Source organism: Temnothorax curvispinosus, unplaced genomic scaffold (assembly GCF_003070985.1).
Source record: "Temnothorax curvispinosus isolate PA1 unplaced genomic scaffold, ASM307098v1 QBEX01013735.1, whole genome shotgun sequence".
In the NCBI taxonomy this organism is placed as follows: Eukaryota; Metazoa; Arthropoda; class Insecta; order Hymenoptera; family Formicidae; genus Temnothorax; species Temnothorax curvispinosus.
The window spans coordinates 187,365-203,734 of NW_020223515.1; the positions used below are offsets into that span (position 1 = coordinate 187,365).

The 16,370-nt window shown below is 45.1% G+C and overlaps 2 protein-coding genes across 3 annotated transcripts in view; one reads left to right on the plus strand and one right to left on the minus strand.

Moving 5' to 3' along the window:
• LOC112463921 overlaps positions 1-16,370 on the minus strand; it is a 157,150-nt gene that overhangs the window by 16,031 nt on the left and 124,749 nt on the right. The gene's annotated exons all lie outside the window — the stretch shown is intronic.
• LOC112463916 (paired box protein Pax-5-like) overlaps positions 7,787-16,370 on the plus strand; it is a 119,843-nt gene continuing 111,259 nt past the window's right edge. For both annotated transcript variants that reach the window (XM_025030610.1, XM_025030611.1), the window contains exon 1: positions 7,787-8,954. The gene's annotated coding sequence lies outside the window, so the exon portion shown is untranslated. The remainder of the gene's footprint in view (positions 8,955-16,370) is intronic.

The following is a 16,370-nucleotide window of genomic DNA, read 5'->3' on the forward strand; positions in this document are numbered from 1 at the left end:
TTTCCTACCTGTTTACATTACCGTCCCTATCATGTCATAAACTCGACCTGATGAGATCGTAAAACGTGATATTTAAATAACTGAAGGGGTTTGTTCTTAGTTTTCCATAGTTTTTGCTATAGTTTTGGTTTTAACGTTACGTGCTTCGCTTTACGATATGAAAGGAACATTACCATGCGTCTCTTCTTCTTCCGGCACGCGCGCGTGCCCATTCTGCATATATTCCTTCTACTAAATCTATTTCTTCGACAATTATGTCGTCCACCTCCATTCTCTTGATCGCGATAGACAAGCTGGGTGGGGATACGAAAAGGAATGGTCGCCTTTCGGGCAGGGCCTTTGCTTGTGGCGTTTAAAAGCCAAACGAAGGCGGGTAACCGACGAAGACCTCTCCGAAAGAGGGACAGGGAAGTACGTAAAAAGACAAAACGGAAACAAGGATGGGATATGTCGAACGGCGAAGGACTGCTAAATGAGACCTGCGGGACGGACAGGGATGAAAACCGGCGTCCTGGGAGCTAGACAATGACAAACATATCGTGTCGCGGCAGGAACGATATACAATTGGGAGGAACGACAGGGAAAGAGACAGAAGACTGACGAGAGAGTGCTGAGAGAGGTCCGGAGGTGAGCTGAAACGAAAGAGAAGCCGCGACGAGAAGCCGGTACGTTTCCTCGGCAGGGAGCCCGGCCAATCGGAGCACGGTGGGCGCCGCGGGTAGGAGGAGACAGTTCCGCGCCGACAGGCGATGTAATCACCCGCGGCCGTGTCCGCTGCTGCTCTCTGGCCCCTCCGGGGGTCTCTTCTCTCTCCCTCCGTGTCGTGCCGCGCCGCGGCAAAGCCCTCGCCTCTTTCTCCGCGCCCATCGACTTAGCCGCCAGGCCCCCACTGTGGCCTGGTGGCGGCGGCAACGCTACGGGGCGAAGAATCCCGGCCGGCGGTCACCGGCCGGATCCGTCGGGTCGCGAACTCCGCGACCGAGAGAGTATCTATCGGCTGAGTCCGGCCACGTTCGGAGTGTTCGAACCGCTGCCAGCCACGCGACAAACAAGCTGTCGGGGCTGGTTCAGCTTCCACCGTTACGTCCGCCGGTCCGCCGCGCGTTCGCCGGGTTGCTCTGCGACTAGGCGGGTATGACGACCCGTGACGCGTGCCTTCGAGTAACACCTGTCCCTGGCAATGCTGATAAAACATCTGCATCGACATCGCCGTTTGACCGATCTCGCGAAGAGTCAAAGACTTTATCCATGTATCATACTTCGATTGATTATGCAGAAAATAATATTTATACAATCTTCCTGCAGTCTAATTACAGTAATATTATTGGAGAACGATTAAATGCAAAAAAATTAACAACGCTTATACAAAATCCACAAATATGATCACAGATAGATATTTTAATTCATGAACGCGGTAGATAATACATATATCTGAATATAAAATCACATCAAAGGTATCTACCAGTAAAATAATCGAAGGTATGTTTGGCAAGGAAGTGAACAGTACTCATCCCTGACGACGATATGCTATGCCGTTCATATAAGAAGGCGAGTACATCGCTTGAAGGTGATTTCATGAAGACGTAAAACGTAAGACATGCATTTATGTCGCATCGTACGCCGTTCCTAGCACTCGCTGAAGTCCACTATAAATGCAGCCCGAGGCGAGAAGGTCTCTCTCTTGAGTGTTTGGGTAAAGCATTAAATTGAGAGACCGGTTGAGTACCCACTAAGAGCTTAACAACGTCTTTATATCCAACGATATTTTATGCGAGTTGGTAGCCCACTACCATTCGCGATGATGCTTGAGACGATGCGTTGATAAATATTGTGACGACGGAGTTTATCGTAAAATTACGAGTATATATCGTTTATCCCCCTCGTTTCCCTCGAATGTTAGAAAAGTAGAGACAGGACTTTATCTTTTTAACGCTTGACTTGATATTTATGTGCCGTAATTATTGGAACATAATAAAATAAAAAAGTAAACGCGCATATATATTGTCCAGTAACGCGAGGATTTAAAAATACTTGACGTGGGTGACTTTAACTTCGTTGACTTCCTACTGAGCGTTTTAAATCGGAAATCGAATGAGATGATAGTGGAGCGTGTATATCAATATATACACGCTCAGACGTAGTGTGTAATTTCATGTAACATGTTATTTTCTCATTATATTCAGCGGTAGCATAAAGATAAAACGCAGCTGGAGACTGCGTAATCCGCTGTCGAAATGAGCTGATTAAGGCATTGAGACGATAAATAGTGTCTTGATTGCCATCGGTAGAAAAAATCGTGAAAATTATATAATACCATTGCGTTATCAGGTAGAATTCAAAACTACGTAATTTAATTTAGCCATATCACATTTTAAAATTCCATAAAGCTGACTCTCTCTTGCGACGAATAAAATTCTCGCTGCGATTCACGTGCGAACGTCGCACCGCGTATGCATAATACATCGAGGTTCATATCAATAATAATGTCTCTCGTGGTGCGTTTTGCGGGCTGTAATAAATTCCCCGTTGAAACGAGCGTGACGAATAAAAATGAAAAAGCCACTCGCGGGGCGGTAGGAAGCGGAACAGACAGAAAAGACATTACCTACCCTTACGTCCGGCAGTCGGAAGAAAGTTGCACCTGCTGCTGGCTCGTGAATTTGCCGACCTACGATTGCATCGCCGTTCGCTCGACCGTCCAGGAATTGTTTTTCCAAGCGATATTAATCTACGCGTATATATATGCTTGATCGATGAGAATCCATTTTCGAAACACCTTTGACGGGCGAAAGTGGCACATCGTTATCGGCCATCGCGCCACGCTATCGCTCTATCATCCGACACAGTTCCTCCTGCGTTTCTAATATCTCGAGAAATACCTAGATGCTATTTATACGCAACGTTCCGCCTAATAATAAGATAATACGTAATGTTCAAATAAAAATCAACTTTTTCGTGTTTCATATCCGATTTGTATCCATATTTCTATAAGAGATCTAAATTACATATAAAAGCGTTTCTTGCCTTTTCAAGATTTGGATTTTACCTCACTGAAGTGAACTATCGAACAACGATATATTATTTATTTATTCGTCTGCGCCATTAGCCCGTGGCAAACGAAAGAGCCTGCTTTCACTCCCGCCGCGGCCGTCGCGTAGCACACCACGCTTCTCTATTTTCTATTTCTCGAGTCGTGCTCCGCGCATCTCTTGTGCCGCCCAGTGCCGCGGGCGAGCTGTCGATCGGCATTCGAGGAGCACCCTGCCCACGTACGCTCCCTTCTTAATGCCCGCAACAAAAAAATAAGACAGCTCGGTGTTACCGCCCTTATCTCTCCGACGCGCGTACCGCGTAATCGACAGATACGCAGAACGAACGCAATTTCTCATTAAATCGTGGGTGTACGGTCGCGGTCTTAAAGTCTTTATTTACGTTTATCTTCCGTTGCACACACCCTGGACGCATTATCTTGCGAGATCAAAGTATACGTTGATGCGGCGGCTAATTCGCGCCAGCGGCTTCTCACCTCGACGGAAGGTTTCGCGGTCAGGTTCAGGTACCAATTCACGCGAGCTCCTCGCTTCGGGGTTGTGTATCGGGTTCAGCTATGAGAACTGATCTTTGAGTTTTTCTATCTTTCATCTGAATCGGTTATTGACCGCGAGTAACGCAATCTAATGGTCGATTTACTTGAATCTTCCGTATTCTTTTCTTGGGATTTGACGGCCATATCTTTAATATTGCAACGTGTACGAGTTAATTAGTTTTTAGATCGTTATTCATTCATAATTTGCATCGTTATTAATGATATGCCTGACTGCTTGAAAGATGTTTCCTGCACAAAATAACGGAGATCCGGTAATTTTAATATTTATCTCTCGGAAGGCACGTGTCAATTATTTATATATACAATGCATTCATTCTCGAAGAAATTGATTACACGTCCGCGTTGATGTACTAATTAAATAATTGTGATCGTTGCGAGGCTCATACCAAAAAAGATCAACCGAAAATTTCGGATCCGTCTAATTACCCTATCGAGCATCTCTGAGTCGCGTCCGGCCACGACCTGACGCTCGTGCCACGGACGGCCACGCAACACCCATTTTGTATGCCGCTATCGTGCGGACGCGTGCAAGAAGGTCGCGGCTACCGGACTTGCAGTCGAAACGAGGACCTCGCCTCGCGATCGTGACGAAAAGGGAAGAAAGGGGCCCGCCCCTACGAAGAAGGGGCTTCGACTCGTTAAGGCGTCAGGTGCCCGGGACCGTTGACGCACGGCCGTTACCGTATACCATCCCCAGAAGAACGCCGCGCGATAATAATGTATACCATTAATGCGAATACCGGGCGGTGAGGCGCGCCGCGTGCGTGTCTTCGAGGAGCGGCGCGCCACCCTGCCCTTAGACTCGGGGGACCTGGGGGCCATGTGCGCACCTCCGCGAAAGGTGAAGGGCGTTTAACGGTCGGAACGTACACGGTTTTCGGGATCCATCGGGACAGAGCACCAGCTGATCATCGTTCGCTCCCTATCGTTCGGCCGCTCTCTATTTCGGGCCATGTGCTTCCCGCGCTTTTTCTCTGGCCGCCCATCGGGCTAGACGATTTCTCATTTGCTCCTCTTTGGTACCCCCCGAGTTCGTTGACTTGTATCCTTGAGTTCGCAACGTATAGTCTGAGACTAGCGAATAGAGTATCGTTTGTATGAAAAACTGCACGAGAACAGGGTGTGCGCGGAAACACAAAACTATGTCGATCTTTTTATCAGCTATTACAGGAATTACGTGAACACAAATGCGAATTTTAAGATACATCTTTTTAATCCTAGGACACTAATGTTATAAACTATTAGGATTATTTGAATGCTGTATAAAACTGTCTTTTGGTACTCGCGTTTTCATTATTAATATTCCGATGCAAACACGAGACATACACTTCCAGCGCATTACACTTGCGCGCCCTGGTGATCGTTTGCCGTCGGCCGGCAAATGCCGCGAGAAAAGGAAGGAAGACGGGCAAACGAGGGAAGCGAGTATCAAGATCGAGATATCATTAAGCCAGGTCGAGTGATCTAGTCCGGCGAATATTATGGGGTCGAACGATGGAAAGTTGATGAACTGGCCGCACGGCAAGGGTGTGCACGAGGGAACGTTGCACCTTACTAGCCGGCACAGGTGCCACAGCTGTTTCAGCAAGTGCAACGAACGCCCGTAGAACACGCGGGCATTAGAACTGTTGCAGACGGTGGGCGCAGCGCAGGGGTAGCGTAAGGGGTGCATAACTATTCGACTAAAGCGGGCGCAGTGAGGTGTTGCGCGTTGTTTTTTATGGCGTGACCGTTGAAGCAGCTCGCGACAACAGGTTGCGCGCACGTGTGACTTTATCTTCATTACCGAGGTCTTTTTTTAACGTCGCGAATTACATCTAATTACGCGTTGCAAAGGCACAAAATTATCCTTAAGCGTTGAAATAAACCGGCTACAAAATATTTTCAAGAATAACAAATTTTCTGTAATTATTTATATTTTTTCTTTCTAACTTTTTTTCCAGAAATACGAATCCGTTAAATGCAGAAGAGTCACACGAATATATAACGCAATGCCGCGTTAGATAATTGAATAACATCATCCATCGATTACTGCTGAGATTATTGTGTCCACGATTAGCGTCTTGCTCGACTTCTAACAGTTCTAGGGTCAGCCGCGCACCGAATTTAACTCGCTTCCGTTTCACACGCCTACGCGCGCGATTCGATGATAGAGGAATGGGCGTTAATTCGTAGTTAGTTGATCGTCGGCATAATATGAGCGCGGCTGTATGCAACAACTTTGTCCAAAGTTTAATTTAGCCGACGACGACGGCGGCGGCGATGGCGGGAGAGCGGGAGGAAAGTTTTGTTCTGTGCAGGAAGCGTGGTTCCGGCTCTCTCGGTTCCGCCCATAACGGTGACGGTGTGAACTTCGTGGATCCCGCGCGATCGCCACGCCGGACTTTTTCGGCGGGATTTGATTGGCGGTGGTGCGCACCGTAATTAAACGGGCGATCATTAAGCCGTCTTCCGTTCTGTCGTCACCGACGGTATACCGACGTATACATGGAACATCAGCGACGCGGATGAAATCAGAAGTTTGTTCGACCTCCGTAGATCCTCGCGTAGATAAGCGGCGAAGAAAAATTCTTGCTGCTTTCTGTTATTTAACTATGGCCGAAGTTAAGTGGTATCTGAAACAGGACGTTCTTCTTTGGTGGATCGAAATGCTTTCTCTTTAAAAGAGGATTGAATCGCGACTTATTTACCGAGTATCTTGATTTTCTTTGATGAAACCTCATCGCTCTTTTCGATATCTACGTAGCATAATTTAGTCACAAAGAGGTTCAATAAAGGACTGCTACTCTCTGTCGTTTTCGATACCATTTGTTGACAGTGAACTCGGGATCAGATTTAGCAACGACAGTAATTATAAGAAGCAACAAAATGGATTCCGCGAGTAATGATTGTCGATCTTAATTTCTTTCATCAATTAGTATTGTTCAATGACGCGGTAAAATGTCGAAGGGAAAAAGAGAAAAGGAGTCAAATTATTTCTAATCATTTCCGAGAAAATATTTGACGTGAGCCGATATTTCTATAACTTATCATATTTTCGAGAGATGATCGATGTTTTAATTTCACCCATCATTGACCTCAATGCTCAAACCACTCTAACGTTATAAATGTTCCGACGGCTGTCGATTAGAAGTTAGAAGTTGAGGAAACATGGCACATTAAGTACGTCGATTCGCATTGTGGATACGACTTTAAATAGCTATTTTATCTTTTCTAGCACAGTATGCGTGCGTTGTTTTCGTCTTATAGAATGCAACAGCAAAAAATCAGTATCTTTAGTAGCATTGTTGTTAATTTGTCATAGCGTTTCCTAACGCAATATTGCGACAAATAGCGTGTAATATTTCTTTCGTCTAACTTATTCGTTTATCTATAACGAGCAAGAAATGAATTCAACTTGATCATAAAGCGATATGTTTCAGATGATCGTTTTATTGCTGTAACAACTGTTAGTCCTGTGTTACATTATTAAAATAATATACAAACACTATACATAAGGTATCTTTTGCGTTACCAGCTTTCTCAGCAAGTAACGTGATTAGTTTCGAAATGATTATAGGCGAATCACTTCTTTCTTTATCTTCTAATCTTTATCGACAAACCCTTTTCACGCAGCAAACTCCTTCGGTTCCTAAAATCATCAGGACGGGAAGGCACGGGAATGCTCTTGTCGTATCTCGGTGGGGGTGTTGTGGTACGAGTGTGCGGTAGAAGACTGGGAAAGGGAAAAGAGAGGGGCCTCTTTTTCATCGTACCTCTCTCTCCGTCCTTTTCCTTTCTCTCTCTTTTTCTCTCTCCCTGAGTCCTCTGTTCCCCGCGCTAAACGTCTCTTACTCCGTTTCTCTCTCACTCTCTTTTTGTCTCTCTTGCTCACGGCCCACTGATATCGCGAGAGGTCGCGGCATAAGGGAGAGGGAGAGACAGGTAAGCAGCGGCGTTCCGCCACGGCACACGAAGGCCCCGGGTAAGAGGGAGAGGGCCCCGCGCTAGACCGACAGAAAGAGAGAGAGAGGGGCACCTAAAGCGACGCAGCGCACGGTGGAGGGAGGTCGGCGAAGCGGAGGTGAAGCGCGACCGGCCCTCTCTACTCCAGGGGCCCAGGCTAGTCCAGTCCGGGACAGCACGCCTCCTGCTGCACGCTCCACGAGGTAGAACGACGAACGTAGACACGACGACGTTGAGACCGGTACGACGTTACGCGCGCGGGCCCAACTTCGAACGCGTAAGACCCCCGGCTACTCGCCCTCTATCACGCATCGGCGCGCCGCGTCGTCATCCATCGACCGCGACAAAATTTTGGACTTTTACGTGGGGAAATCTTGTACAAGCAAAGGTGTCCTGTCTTTTCGGTATCCTCAACGCTATCGTTCGCGACAGATTTGCTCAAGGGGCTTGACCATCTCTTTTGTCACTCGTCGACAATCGAATCGCGACTTCGCTCGGACATTGGTACATCTGAACGCCTTGGTACTGCTCAGAGTGTATTCTTCAATTCGTATAGAGGATGTTTCCTGGAATCCTCTAAAGTCTAAAACCCAAAGAAGACGTCTTGTCCTGACGATGGAAAATCCGAGGTAGATCGCAGGACTCTTATCTTCAAGGTACACCGATCGGAACGAGTTTATGGAAAAGAGTGACGAAAACAGAAGTTTTCAATTATATCATCCGTTCGATTTCGATGAGAGAAGTCTGCAATCCACGACGTTCGTGTGTACTTCCGATCCACAACTAATCGCAACTAAACCGATTGCCGATTGCCGCTCCGTCAAAAATCGTAGCCGATATATCGTAGACCCGTGACTTGGTCTCTCTCACCAAGACGATACATCGCCACCCCCACCCGTGAGCACCACGCGTCCAGCCACGCGATCAGCGGGATCAGCGATCCGGAAGGTTTCGCACGGCAACGGTGACCAACGAGCCGGGTATTCTTAATGGACACCTGATCCACGGTGATTGACCACGTCGTCCAGCTGCATCGAGCTACAACGTTATCAGGGTGACGATGATTTTATCGGAATCCTGAAGCTCTCTTCAAGATTATCGAGAACCATTCGAGAATCGTTTCAGGATTTCGGTGTTCGTCACTTTGAAAATTCTCTCGAGAAACTTTCGCAGTTGTGGTGACAATTTACACGTGTGCGGGTATGAGAGACCACTGTGAACAGTGCAACGGGCCACCCGAACGGTGAAGTGAGCCGCGGGGTGTTCAGTGAGCGTAATTTCGAGAGACTTCAACGCCCGGCAAAGAGATAACCGAGGGATATAACCAGACGACTAAGACGACCACGATCACGACGACAACAACGACAACGACGACGACGACGACGAGGCTATTCATATTCAGGTGAGGCTTGCCAGATAAGCTGGACTCGTTGGACTAAGTAACTCTTCCCATTGACGCTACGATAGAGGATCATCCTTATCACCGACGATGATGATTTATCGCGACTCGGTAGATTGCGCAAAACTGTCACGAGGCACAGATCGTTCGGCCAATCTGTCTTGTTGCATTTGTTAGATTTCTTCAAGGACGAGATATCTCATGCATATTGAATATTTATGGGTTTAAGAGAGATATTGCTTTATTACTACGGAAAAGTTGCCCTTGCTTTCAGTGATAAATGGAAGACGAACAGGCTAAGAAATAACATTTCGTTATATCTCTCCCGAGAATATTATTAACTTTTATGAACGGAGTAGAGATGTGTATTAAACACAGCAATCAAGCGTATTGGCTAATTTTTAAAGATTTAGATGTATATGCATTCTCTTCTTCATCTTTCTCGGTTTTAGTTAAATCCCATAGTAATTAACATTAATAATCTTTTTTTCATTAAGCGTTTGTTTAATTTTCATTTTTAATTTTTAACCAATACAAACTGGTATTTCGAGCTAATTAAATTCGAAATGTATAATAGATCGACTTGTCACGTATCATGAACAATTATATGGGTATTCTCGCTTCGAAAATCGTAAATGGGGCAACATTCTGTGGTCAACAGTACGTAAACTACGCATATATACGCAGATCCCACCTACCGACACACGCGCAGCGGGTTACACTCTGTGTTTACATTCGCCAATTACAGATAGACGCTCGTACGCAATAATGATAGATCTGCCGGCGTGGCTAATGACTGGCGAGTTGCCCAGCGCAAAAAGTGACGGGCATGATTTTCGAGCGGAGAAGAGTACGATCCGCGAAGCCGACGGCTTCCATTGTGCCAACACGCCGACTAGGGAACGGAAGTATGGAATGAGATTGAGAGAATTAAAATAGGTGGATATGTAGGAGCGTTATAAATTACCGCGCGAAGAGTTTTTCCGGTGTTGTACTTTTCTTATTCTGGCAGAGCCGCTGGATTGTATGCCTAAATTTAAATCGAGGAAATCCGTTCGGACAGTTATAGCACAAAACTGATATTTATATACAATTTGATAACATTTCGAAAATCCTATTTGGTAGTTCTTTTCCTCTAAGTAGGGTGTGATTTTTCTGATGCACGTATCTATATATCAGGAAGTGAAGTAAATGATAGGTCTTTCCGATATTCCCCGTCGGCGGCGAACTTTGCATTCCGGTCCGCTTGCTTTTCTTTCTAGAATTTTATTCGCGCACTCACGCAATGAAATGTACGTATGCACGAATGTACGTGCACTATGTATGTTCGATATAATCACAGGTAAATTAGAGATCATCATCGCGTCGCAATTATTTGTTAGAGCGGTAAAACATGGATGGCATTACCGCCGGCATTAAGAGCGTTACTCAAACAAAATTAGCTCTATTAATTTTAAGATGATCGGACTCCCGTTTGCCAATTAATTCCTCGGCAAACGTGCCCCTTTCCATTACATATTCGCTGGTTGTTACGTTATCGAAGATATCGGTTTCGTCGAACTAGATTATTACATCGATAAGATGCAAAGAATCGCGCATGTCACTTTTTCCCGGAGTAATCCGTTGATTAATCGGTCGGCTTATGAATTAATCTGACAAGATTCGTCGATAAAGCGAACCGGTGCTCCGATATTTCGACAATGTCCCGCGATTGATCCTCGAATATGTAATAGGGTGTCTCGAAATCGCCATTATTTATATGATGAGCTGATCAGACTTTTCTTATTATATATAATCGTGTCCTCGTTAATTGGATCGACCACGTAAATAATTGTGTATAAAGTTCAGAAGTTTGATTCCTGACAGACAACAACGACATTGGTTCCCGAGGAACATCGACAACGATATCTTTACATCAAAAGGATAAGATCGGCGGCGATGCGTTCGGGCTTGATACAAACTGGCCCGTCCGTCTTCCCTCAGCCCATTATTCGAAAAAATTCGTTTCTAATCGCGTACACAAGCGGCATCTGCCCCACGTTTCCACCCTTGCGTCTTTCACCTACTGCCACCACTCTGTACGTTCACCCGAAGACAACTGCCTTCTTAGGGGCAGTTGTGGCGTCAGGTGGCACTCGTTAAAGTCAGCCAAAAGTCGTTGGCAGTTAAAAGAACATGGGTTGACAGTTGATAATGGTGACGACGATCTCGTGCTGCTTTAATAGAAGACGAAACCATCATTAGAATCGATAATAGCACGTCATCTGTCAACAGTAGCGATATGTGCATTCAAAACCTCAAAAAAAATTAATCTGTCACTTAAGGACTTGCCTATTTTCTTGTCTGATTTTTTTCTACTTTGAGAAATAATAATTCATTGGATCTTCTAGCTGATCACATTGTTAGAACTCAATCTCTATTTCGACTTCATTCTCGGCACATCTTTCGACGATCTTTTATCCTGGAATGTCAATGCTGTAAATATGTTCACACATTGATCACAGATAACATCCGTCAGCGTAGACTCGACGGAATCTCAAGCCAATCGTACTTGAGAGACGATGGTTTGTCGCGGGCGCCATTATCCCAGCTGGACATCCGCATAATTTCCTACCGTCATTCCATGTCTAAGCCTACAACTCATTCCGCTACGAGGAAGAGAGGGCGCAGATTCACAAGTGCAAGTGGCTCGATCGAGAATTTCAATAGTTCCTCCGCGTCAGGAATGACGACGCGTTCGAGATAGCGACAGAGTTGCAACGTAAGCGATTGTCACCATTAGCGTAAATAAAATATTGAGCAGCAACGTTAATGCAACGCAAATGGAACTATCTAATCATTTAATAATCTATATGTCGGCCTGACATCTGATTGTGAGAAAAGTTAATATACAAATATAATTGAGTAACTAATATATACGAATATACCGAGCCAACTCTTAAGAATACTAAGTATTTTAGAGAATCGCGTATACAATGGAGAAGTCACTTTTGTAACATAAAATTATATCTTTTATTATCCAATTATTGGTATATATATAGATATATATATTTATTTATTTACGTATCTCGGATATATTACATTCAGGGCACGCAGCCGAATCGATTGGACTTTCTCAGATGGCTTTCTCGCGATACTTGTGTAGATGTAGTGAGATTTCTATTTTCGATACGCGTTCTCGTGGTTTTTGTCGCGGAAATCTCGATCAAATCGTGCACGTCGCGCGCGATTCTCCGATGACGCTGCGAATCCGTAACACGTCACGTTCCGCTCGTCTCGCAATCCGATTGAGATAACGTTCACCTTCGCGAAGAAGTCGTGCGATTGGTAGCTAGAGTACACTATCATCTCCACCTCGCTATGTAATTAGGTTTCCACTTTTAGGACTATTACTTGCGCGGAGCGCGCGATGAATACTTATTCAATCACGGGATAAGACAGCTCCAACTGTCCGTTCTATCTTCTAATGCGGCGCGTACAAGGCGTATTGAGAATTTACGGTGTTGCAAAATGAGCGGCCATTGACGCAATCATTTGCGAGTAACATTCTCCATCTATATAACGATCGCGCTAGCATTAGCAACGTTTTTGTTTATATACTTTCTTACACGCGTAAGTATTTCGCGCCCAGTTCGGCGACCGTCGAAGACTCTACCTTGCTATTATCTATCGCGCCGTTATGTCCTCTAGTCTATAGTCCGGAATGTGGTTTGAGTATAATGATTAATAATCTGTCTCAAAAACTCGATCATTTTAATGCGGTGCTTGTCAATCTCTCGCATTCAAATCGCAGTTTAATATCGAGCAAGCGTCATCATGTTTCTATTTTACGTCATGCTCGCGGGAAACTTTGTAGACTGTATCGGCGCAGCATGTGCGTAAAATATTCAATGAATACTGCAGTCAATGTTTTAACGTCTCTATTATAGTATTATCAAATTGGCGAGCGAATGCGAAGATTAATTAATCCTGAAATGATCGAAATGTATAAGCGATTTACAAATATGTAGCGCGTATTATCAGGTATAGATACGAACACGATCGAGGGATAGTCCATCATACTTGGATTATTATTTTCATATCATTTCACATTCGTTATTACAGACTCCGATGTAGGTAGTTTCCTTTCCTAATCAATCAACTATAATCGTTAGAATTACGGATAATTTATGAGCAGCGGATATGACACGATATACCGATCGATATTGAATCGATCGCGTCTGCTTCCTGATAGGCATCTAATCCGTTGAGACCCGTTAAGGATCCCGGACTGTCATCGAAGATGCGACGAACCTGGGGCGAGATATCGGGCGGAATATAATCTGAATGATGATCGACTCGATCGCGAGGCGACGCGCGGCTGCCTCACGCGGTTATCCGGCTCTTCTCCCGTATTGTTTATCAGCCAGCGAGAACGGACTGTCGGGTGGTTAATTGCAGAGTGGCCCTCGTCGTCGTCATCGCCGCGGACGCCGCGGTGGTTATACAGTTAACCGGCGACGGCGGTCGCGCCGCGTGCGCTCTCGCCGCATGTGGTGCGCAGCACGGAGCCGCCGCACCACGTCTCGCAACTGCGCTGCGCTGCGTGCAGGACTGCCGTGCGCGCGCGTGGTACAGGTAGCTCTCTCGGATCTATTTATAGGGTAGAGTCGGCCGCGGCCGGCGCGGCGGTGCGTATGTACACGCTCGCGTTCGCTCGAGAGTATGTGCGAGAGCGCGTTAGCAAATGCAATCGTGTGTCCGTGCGTGTGCGCCACACCTGGCCCCGATTGCGCGCCGGGCTCTTCACTATGCGCGTCTATTCCACTCGCGGCTCTCGAGCCATCGCCGCGAGCCGCGAGCCGCGAGAGCTCGCGAGAGCCGTGAGCGGCTTCCACCCGCTAGTCAAGAGGTCCCGCGCCGCGTGCGGTGGCCGCGATCGGAGCCGCGCGTTCAGGATTGCTACGCAGACGGAATTCGTTAAATTACCAACTTTCCCTGTTTTCATGGGTTTTGCAGATTAACAATAATGGCATTTAATCTTTAACCGATCCGACGAGCGTGGATTCGCTACCGCAATATAATCACTATTCGAATCACCGTGAAGTACGTACGAATTTCTTAGCCAAGTGAGTCCCGCGAATATTGCTTTGCAAATTTTCTGTCGCTTTACTCTATCTGTTTTTGTTTCCAGCGGGGCGGGATTCATTACGCCTTACGGTGTGCAACGATATCTAGAGGTCGCGTAGGCGATCATACTCGACTACTAATCGACAGGTGTCCTTTATATTTTCGATCAACTTACATGGCTTTTTCGTTTAGATACATTTATTATAATGTCACGACACACACAGTTCATGAATCTTTATTGCGTTCTGATTCGCGAGCCGTCGCGTACAATCTCTCTTTTTTTTTTCGCGCGAAAACTCGTTTTATCATGAAAACAGTCGGCAACCGGCCGACCAGCCACCTGTGCGGTATGCAAATGCGTAACGACTAATTTCTAATTCACTACCGAACATAAACGGTTCGGCCAAATGACGGCATTGCCGTCAGTATCGCACAGCGGGCGAACCAAATCGAACCCGCTGACATTTCCTGGATTTTCGAGCTAATCAAAGATAAGCACATTTGTCGTTTCATAAAATGACATAGGCCACTGACTTGTAAAGGTGTATAAAAAATTTAAAGAAATACACTCTACGTGCGTGATCCGGTGTTTTATATCTTAAAATTTTATATCATAAATTTTTATATCTTAAAATTAATTATGAAAAAATATCAAGCAAAACTTTATAGTATTTAATATTTTAATCCGTAAGTCGTCTGAAGCGAAATGTTAAATGGTATTTGAAAAGGAATTATATCCACATCGTAATTTTGTATACTGACTACTGCAACTTTCATTATTGTTTTTGAGCAATCCGCAATCATGCACGGTCTTTTTCAATGTTTACTGATCACGCGGTAGAGCAGTACATACAGCAGTCGTACATATACATATAAGAATCATTTATCACGCGGTAGGTAACCAGTCGTTTAACTTTTAGTGAGATGCCTCTACTTTTTTGGTTATTTTTATACAACTCACTTGTTAGAAACCGTTAACATGCAGGAGACGATTACACTGTCGATATCTTTGTAACGCGTGTCCGTTGATAATTCCGTTCTCGCTTCAGATCGTGATCGCGATGCATAGTCATAGAATCCATTTATCACGTCATATTTTAGATGTCATTTAACCACTTACGCTTCTGTAGTTAATAACCTTAAATCAACAAGTGCGAGCGATTCGCTCCAACGAGTTGTTAAATATTTATAAACATAGCTGCGTTGGATCAAATGCCAATCACACTTGTTTCGAAACGTAGCATTAATACGGTACATTGAGAAATTGATTTACGACAATCGGAAATCTCGAAAGATTATGAATACTCCCTCCCCCCTGAGACCGTATTAAACTTCTTCCGCTACCAGATATTCGAGAAGCATTTTATTTATCTGAACGAATCCTCAAATTTATTCGCCTGCAAACCTCGTAAACTTTGGGACGCACCTGTTAGCGATACTCGAGTGATGTCGATCGCTCGAATCCTTTTTTCGTCCTCCTTTTTTTTTCTTCGACGCGTGTACTCGCGAACCTGTTCTTGCGCATCTCCTTCTACGACTCCACACATCAGTCGGATGTAGTCATCTGTATCAATCAGAGAGCAGGGATACGAGAGTGTACACTTTCTTGCCGTTACGCTTGATCTGTATACGCACTTACGCCGCGCGATTAACTTCAATCAGGGTCGATTGCATCGGACGAGCGGAATAATTACTGCCGTATCGCTTATTGAATTATTGGGAGCGATGACGCTTTTGCACCGAGCTGTAAATAAGCTTTTAACGCTCTGGCCATCGTTTTTTTCACCTTTTGTCTCGCCAAATCATGATTTACGGCCTGTAAATCTATCAGAGGTATTCCAAATCGGTCGTTTGGTTTGTCAATGATCGATCTTTCGCTCCCTGTTTACTAGGGAGCGAACAAAACTTTACGATCCTTCGTGCAGTATTTCACGGTAAGAAATATTTACTCCTAAATTCTCTTCGCGTCTTAGATTCTAGTCTTAGATGCTTTAGCAATGCTTAAATTCCTACATATACAACTCTATCACACGACGAATCCTGGCCAATATCATAAAGATAAAGTGACTTAACGTATCGCCATAACATTGATGGTCGCTCGAGAAATTTTTCGCAAAACCATTACACATTGCCGACATCGCCGCAGAAATAAAGGAATGCTTACATTAAGGATTTAGTCAGACATGTTTCATCGGATGATAATGAATTAAAGCAGGTGTTTTCATTATGAGCGGTTATATAGCGGCACGATCAAGCGGATCGTATCTTACGTGCTGCATTTCTCCGCGATCGATTCTTCCAACAGCGGAT